The sequence below is a fragment of the Mandrillus leucophaeus genome, unplaced genomic scaffold, assembly GCF_000951045.1.
Source record: "Mandrillus leucophaeus isolate KB7577 unplaced genomic scaffold, Mleu.le_1.0 Scaffold1010, whole genome shotgun sequence".
Taxonomy (NCBI): domain Eukaryota; kingdom Metazoa; phylum Chordata; class Mammalia; order Primates; family Cercopithecidae; genus Mandrillus; species Mandrillus leucophaeus.
Window position 1 is genome coordinate 337,968 of NW_012098211.1, and position 8,571 is coordinate 346,538.

Genomic DNA, 8,571 nt, shown 5'->3' on the forward strand with positions numbered 1-8,571 from the left:
TGATCTCAGCTCACTGCAACCTCCGCCTCCTGGGTTCAAGCGATTCTCCTGCCTCAGCCTCCTGAGTAGGTTGGACTACAGGCATCCGCCACCATGCCCAGCTAATTTTTTTTGTATTTTTAGTAGAGACAGGGTGTCACTATGTTAGTCAGTCTGGTCTCGAACTCCTCTCCTCAAATGATCTGCCCACCTAGGCCTCTTAAAGTGCTGGGATTACAGGCGTGAGCCACCGCGCCAGGCCTTAAAGCTCATTTTAAAAAAGATGATTGGGTGGCTGGGCTCGGTGGCTCACACCTGTAATCCCAGCACTTTGGGAGGCCGAGGTGGATGGATCATGTGGTCAAGAGATCGAGACTATCCTAACGAACATGGTGAAATCCTATCTTTACTAAAAATACAAAAATCAGCTGGGCGTGGTGGCGCGAACCTGTAGTCCCAGCTACTTGGGAGACTGGGGCAGGAGAATCACTGAACCCAGGAGGCGAAGGTTGAAGTGAGCCGAGATCACGCCACTGCACTCCAGCCTGGCGACAGAGCGAGACTGTCTCAAAAAAATAAATAAAATGATTGGGGCACATTTCCCTAGGGTGACATCAGTGCATTTTCTATCAATAGGCAAATGTGACTAGGACCCAATTTCCCAAGCAGCCCTTTCAGGGCGTTACTGTGTAGAAAGGAGGGGTTGAACAGGACATGGTTCCCTACTAGTCTCTTCAGGAGCATTTGAGTCAAATTGACAGAGAAATCCAGAGAGAAAATTCGTAAAAACTCTGGTCTGGAAGAGATATGTCCAGTGCCACATTTAGAACGTAATTACTGAGAAAATGGCCTTAGAAAGAGAAACTTCCACCAATTGGATTGGTCAGAGCAGATGTTCATACAGAAAATAATACCCAAATATCAAGATGTTCAGAAAAAAACCTCAAATGAAGCAAATTCTGAAGGATGTTGACTCAATGAGAAATGATAAAACTAAGCAAATCTTGAAATCAGGAGGAATTAAACCAATGTATAAGGGCAAGCCCTAGGACATAATGTCTTAGGATTACTCTTCAGGAATAGCCAAGCCTACCAGAGTGATTCCATAGGATAATATTCCAAAGAACATGTCTTCAGTCATGTTGTATCCATTGCCAGATCCCTTCAAAATAAAATGTCAAAAGAATCCTCATTGCCATGAGTAAAGCTCCTAAATAAAGAACAAAGTTCCCAGCATATGTCACCAAAAATAATAGTATGTATATCTAGTCAAATAATGCCATCTGGAGATTAAAAGTTTCAAGTATAAGATTCATCAGGAAAAAAATCTTCCAAGCAATTATTTAGGACAGGAATAAGTAATGAATACTTTGAGCCAGGGCAATTCTCCCCAGCAAATGCTGTCAGAAAATCTATGGAGAGGATGCAACTCTTTGAAGTTCCCTGGCAGACGCTATCCAAAGGAAGAAAATCTTTAGAGAAAGACAGCCAAGACAAAATGTCTTTGGAATCAGGAGCAGTTTGGAGCAAGCCTGAGTGGACACTGAGTTCATAATGCCATATGCCTGCAGCCCATCAGGAAGAAGTGTGCTGTGTTTTCTCTCAGGCAGAAGTGACCTCTCTGGAGTTGAAGCCAGTGAGTGAACAGGTATCACGGAGAAGGAATAAAATTATCTAGCCACACTTCACAAGTTTCATCACAAGAGATAAGTTCCCTAGAGGCTCTTAGTAAAAATTGAGTTGCTCTGCCTGGAATTTAAACCAAATTCCTTTCCGAAAGTGGTTATTCTATGTTTAACTATAATTTTTCCACTATAGGGAAGTGATATTCTTAATTGATTTAATTTTTTTAGAGGCAGGCTGGAGTGCAGTAGGTGATCGAGGCTTACTGCAGCCTCAGCCTCCTGGGCTTAAGTGATCTTCCCCCCTCAGACCCCCCAAGTAGCTGAGGACGGCAGGTGCACACCACCACACCCAACTAATAATATTCTTTAGACATGAAGAATGATGGCAAAACTATCTAAGGAGCTACTCTTCAACATGTTGTCATTCAAAAATTTAACAATGACATGTTATGTTGACATATAACAAAATATCAGGTGTAAATATGCATCAAATGCTTTAGAAACTCCAGACAAAAAAGTAGATGGCAACAAGGCTATCTAAAGGATAATTGAGAGGGTGTAGCCCCTTCACTCAATGAAGAATGGAGACAAAACAAGAATAAAAAACTGATGGGCCGGGTGCAGTGGCTCACGCCTGTAATCCCAGCACTTTGGGAGGCCAAGGCAGGAGTTTGAAAACAGACTGGCCAACATGGTGAAACCCCATCTCTACAAAAAATACAAAAATTAGCTGGGCATGGTGGCACACACCTGTAGTTCCAGCTACTTAGGAGGCCGAAGCAGGAGAATTGCTTGAATCCCAGAGGTGGAGGTTGCAGTGAGCCAAGATCATGCCACTGCACTGCAGCCTAGGCGACAGAACAAGACTCTGTCTCAAAAAATAAAAAAATTTTTGAAAAGTAAAAAATCAAAACTTTTATTAGACTCAGTACCTACATGACTAGAAAGCAAGCTTCTCTTTTTAAAGGTATCCTTTTCTCCTGCCTAAACAGTGTCCTTTAAGTACCTAAGAGAGAAGAAAAACATTGACATACCAGAAGGTTGCTGGGACCAACCTCGACCATCCACGCTCACCGCCAGGGAGCAGTATCAGAGAGATGAAGAACAGATATGCGGGGGAGGAGCTCCAGGTTGGGTGAACTTTAGTAAGCCCTGCCTGCTGACATTGCCTCTAAGGGTTTCCTTTTATATTACTGGCAGAATGAGTTTCAGAATCTTGTGGTTTTCTACCCTAGGTTTCAATCTGCTTAGCATCTGACCTTTTCTTAAAACAAAGATCTGAACATTTCCTAAAACATCCGCCCAGAACAAAAGCAAAAACACACAAACATGGACTGACAATTTTGAGGGCTGATTACAAAAAGAGTACTTTGATTTGATATAGTCATACCTCGGAGATACTGCAAGTTCACTGCAATGAAGCTAATACGGCAATAAAGCCAGTCACACACAATTTTTGGTTTCCCAGTGCATGTAAAAAGTATGTTTATACTATATGATAGTCTATTAAGTGTGTAATAGCATTATGTCTTTAAAAAGTATGCATATGTAATTTAAAAATACTTTTTAGCTAAAAAATGCTAACGATATGTGAACCTTCTCTGAATTGTAAATCTTTTTGCTGGCGGTGGGTCTTGCCTTAATTACGCTGACGGTTGCTGACTGATCAGGGTGGTAGTTGCTGAAGGCTGGGGTGGCTGTGGCAATTTCTTAAAATAAGACAATAGTGAAGTTTGCCACATTTCATCCATAGTAGAACTTCTTTCAAAATTGGAGTCAATCCTGTCAAACACTGCCACTGCTTTATCAACTAAGTTTGGGGAATAGCATAAATCTTTGTTGTCATTTCAACAAAGCTCACAATATTCATGAATCGTGAATGTTCTGGATGGCATGTAGAATGGTCAAAACTTTCCAGAGGTTTTTAATTTACTTTGCTTGGATCTATCAGAGGAATCACTATCCATGAAAGCTATAGCCTTACAAAATGTATTTCTTAAATAATAAGACTTGAAAGTCAAAATTACTCCTTGATCCATGGGCTACAGAATGGATGTTGTGTCAGCAGGCATAAAAACAACATTTACCTCCTTATACATTTTCACCAGAGCTCTCAGGTGACGAGAGGCATTGTCAATGAGCAGTAATATTTTGAAAGAAATATTTTTGGCTAGGCACAGTGGCTCATGCCTGTAATACCAGCACTTTGAGAGGCTGAAGTGGGTGGATCACTTGAGGTCAGGAGTTCGAGACCAGCCTGACCAGGAATTCGAGACCATGATGAAACCCTGTCTCTAGGAAAAATACAAAAATATTAGCTGTGCATGGTGGCACATGCCTATAATCCCAGCTACTCAGGAGACTGAGACAGGAGAATTATTTGAACCCGGGAGGCAGAGGTTGCAGTGAGCCAAGATGGTGCCATTGCACCCCAGCCTGGGCAATAAAAAATAAGATAAGAATAAAAGAATAAAAAGAAAGAAATCTTTTTGTCTGAGCGGTATATCTCAAGAGTGGGCTTAAAATGTTCAGCAAACCATGGTATAAACAGATGTGCTATCATCCGGGCTTTGCTGTTCCATTGATAGCACATAGGCAGAGTAAATCTAGCATAATTCTTAAGGCCCCTAGGGTTTTCAGAAGGATAAATGAGTGTTGGCTTCAACTTAAAGTCATCAGATGCATTAGACCCTAACGAGAGAGTCAGCCTGTCCTTTGAAGCTTTGAAGCCAGGCATTGACTTCTCACTAGCTAGAAAGTCTTGGATGTGGTATCTTCTTCCTATAGAAGACTATTTCATCCACATTGAAAATATGTTGTTTAGTGTAGCCACCATCATCAATTATCCCAGGATAATTATTTTCAATTACTTTCTGGATAACTTGCTGCAGCTTCAACTCAGCACTTGCTGCTTCACCCTGCACTTTTATGTTATGGAGATGGCCTCTTTCCATAAACCAGCCTTTGCTAGCTTCAAACTTTTCTTCTGCAGCTTATTCATCTCTCTCAGCCTTTACAGAATTGAAGAGAGGTAGAGCCTTGCTCTGGATTAGGCTCTGGCTTAAGGGAATGTTGTGGTTAGTTTGATCTTCCATCCAGACCACTAAAGCTTTCTCCATATCAGCAATAAAGCTATTTCGCTTTCTTATCATTTGTGTGTTTATGGAGCAGCACCTTTACTTTCCTTCAAGAACCTTTCCTTTGCATTCACAACTTGGCTGTTTGACACAAGAGGCTTAGCTTTCAGCCTGTCTTGGCTTTCGACATGCCTTCCTCACTAAGCCTAACTCTTCCTACTTTTCTCTTTTTTTTTTTTTTTTTTTTTTTTTTGAGACAGGGTCTTGCTCTGTGGCCCAGACTAGAGTGCAGTGGGGGCAATCTCAGCTCACTGCAACCTCCACTTCCCAGGTTCAAGCAAGCAATTCCTGTGCCTCAGTCTCCTGGGTAGCTGGGACTATAGACACCACCACGACCAGCTAATTTTTGTATGTTTAGTAGCGACAGGATTTCACCATGTTGGTCAGGCTAGTCTCAAACTCCTGGCCTCAAGTGATCTGCCCGCCTTGGCCTCCCAAAGTGCTGGGATTACAAGCGTGAGCCACCATGCCCAGCCCATAACTAACTCCTGACTTAAAGTGAGAGACATGTGACTCTTCTTTTCACTTGAACATTTAGAGACCATTGTACGGTTATTAATTGGCCTAATTTCAATATTGTTGTGTCTTGGGGAATAGGAAGGCATGAGGAGAGGGAAAGAGATGAAGGAATGGTGTGTTGGTGGAGCAGTCAGAACACACACAGTATTTGTTGATTGAGTTCACCATCACACACATAGTATTTATTGGTTGAGTTCACCATCTTATATGGGTGTAATTGTAGATAATTACAAAGTAACATCAGAGATCACTGATTGTAGATCCCTATAACAGATATAATAATAATGAAGGAGTCTGAAATATTGTGGGAATTACCAAAATATGACACAGAGACACAAAGGGAGCACATGCTGTTGGAAAAAAAATGGCACCGATAGACTTGCATAACATAGGGTTGCCACAAACCTTAATATTTATTTTTATTTTATTTTATTTTATTGAGGTGGAGTCTCACTCTGTCATCCAGGCTGGAATGCAGTGGTGCGATCTCAGCTCACTGCAAACTCTGCCTCCTATGTTCAAGCGATTCTGTTGCCTCAGCCTCCCTAGTAGCTGGGATTACAGGCATGCACTACCACACTCTGCTAATTTTTTTTTTTTTTTTTTTTTTGAACAGAGTCTTGCTGTGTCGCCCAGGCTGGAGTACAGTGGCACGATCTCGGCTCACTGCAACCTCCACCTCCCGGTTCAAGTGATTCTCATGCCTCGGCCTCCCGAGTAGCTAGGTTTACAGGCGTGCACCACCACTCTTGGCTAATTTTTTGTATTTTTAGTAGAGACAGGGTTTCATCATGTTGGCCAGGCTGGTCTTGAACTCCTGAACTCAGGCAATCCGCCCGCCTGTCTCCCAAATTGCTAGGATTACGGGCGTGAGCCACTGTGCCCAGCCAGACCTTTAATATTTAAACAAAATGCAATATCTGCAAAACAGAGCAAAGCAAAACACAATACAATGAAGTATGTCTGTGCTTAATTTCTTAGATAAATCAGATAGTTAGGTAGATAGAACAAAAGACATTACTGGGATTCATCATGGAAATGTTCTGCTATGGCCATTATGTATCCATTAAAAGTAATAATGTAGAAAGATACAAATTTATAATATCAGGGTAAGTATGTGTTTGTATGTACTCTTGTGTCTATCCACAGAGAACTATCTGGAAAGATGGTCATTTGAGTGATAGGATTACTATTGAAATTGTATTTTGTCATGCTTCTCTGTATCATAGAGTTTTTTATAAAGATCATGAACCCCAAATAAAATAAAAAGAAATAAAAATATTTTCTCATTTGGGAAAAAATGTTTAAGCAAAACTTATCAATATGAATCTGGGCAGCTCAACTTCTTCATTTTCAAAAGTAGGAAACGTACATTTGTCACTCTGGCTTTCATCATGACTTTTACGTGGCGTGCTAGATTCCCACCTAATAGTTTTTGTGTTTCAACAGGATTCTTCCTTGCCAGCCTCCAGGATGGAAGAGTAATGGAGGGAACTCTGGTTATTTTCTCCACCTATCCTCCCTCTAGGAGGAAAATTGACCTCTCCGGTTGTTGAGATTGTTAGGTGACTGCTAGCCTTGCAGTTGCATTCATACGCTGGGGAGAGTAAATGTATTAAATGTAACAGGTTTGGGGTTTTTTTTGTTTTGTTTTGTCTTGTTTTTTTTTCTCTCCTTGGTCTCTTAAAGCTGCTGGTATTTGTGAGGCTTACATTTGCACCTTCTCTATCTACAATTTGGTGGGAATGTCAGTCTCCTGGAGGGAAATGAGAGACACTACCACATTCTTCAGTTTATCTGATTATCTATCTGAATATAATTCTAGATAAACTATTACTCTACTGAAACTGTTCTCTTGTCATAAAATTGCCCTCGGGATCATTATTGTAATTGCCATTACCATTGCTCATGGCTATGTTATGATCACTAATATAACAGTCATTAGCTAAATGCTTCTGACTTTCCTTCCAGGCATAGACCTTCATGCATCTCAAACTCAAGAAGGCAGTCTCTGGTTATCCCACCCATGAACATCCACCCCCAACTTCCACTACTCCCTGTGACACTTAAATGAGATAATTCCCACTGAGCACATAGAATTAGCGTGCCTGGAACACAGGGACCCCCGATGGCATCAGCGTTGGCTGCTGCTGCTGTCGTGATTGTTGTTGCTGTGCTAGAACTGTGTGATTTTAAAGTTGTAGTTGTCGCTGCTAAGGGACAATTTCCTGTCACCTCTACTGTTTTCTTCTCTGCATTAACAAAAGTCTCAGCTGGTTTTCCTCCCACAGCCATGTGGTGGCACCAGCACTTCACAAATTTTCATCTGAAATAGGCAGGTTTTTAATTTTTTTTGGTTTTTGTTTGTTTGTTTGTTTGTTTTGAGGCAGATTCTCACTCTGTTGCCCAGGCTGGAGTGCCATGGCATGATCTTGGCTCACTGGAACCTCTGCCTCCTGGATTCAAGCGATTCTCTTGCCTCGGCCTCCTGAGTAGCTGAGATTACAGGCACCCGCCACCACGCCTGGCTAATTTTTGTATTTTCAGTAGAGAAGGGGTTTCACCATGCTAGTCAGACTGGTGTTGAACTCCTAACCTCAGGTGATCCACCCACCTCGGCCTCCCAAACTGCTGGGATTACACGTGTGAGCCACCGCACCTGGCCTTTTGCCTGTTTTTTAAATTGACAAATAAAAACTATATATATATATACACACACACACACACACACACACACACACATATATAGTACATGTTTAACTTGTGCATTACCTAACATACTTATCATTTTTTATGGCATGCACACTAAAAATGGTAACCATTTTCAAGTGTACAATACATTGTTTTTAACTATAGTCACCATTTTGTACAACAAATCTCTGAACTTGCTCCTCCAATCTAACTGAAATTTTATATCCATTGACCAACATCTTCCCAACCTCCACTCCCATCCCAGCCCCTGGTAACTACCATTTGAAATGGATGGTTATTAATTGCAGCAGAACTTTCAGCCGGGATCCTGAGGTCAGGTCCATGTTTCTGCTTATCCAAAGAGTCAGCCTAGACAATCGGATCTTCCATAACCTGCAGAAATGTTTCCTTTTTGTGTTGACCATATTTTTGTGACCTATATATCTATTTAACCAATACCACACTGTCTTGATTACTATTATTTCATAGTAAGTCTTGAAATTGGTGGTATTATGGAGGGGTGAGGCAGGAGAATGGCGTGAACCCAGGAGGCGGAGCTAGCAGTGAGCAGAGATTGTGCCACTGCACTCCAGCCTGGGTAACAGAGCAAGACTCTGTCT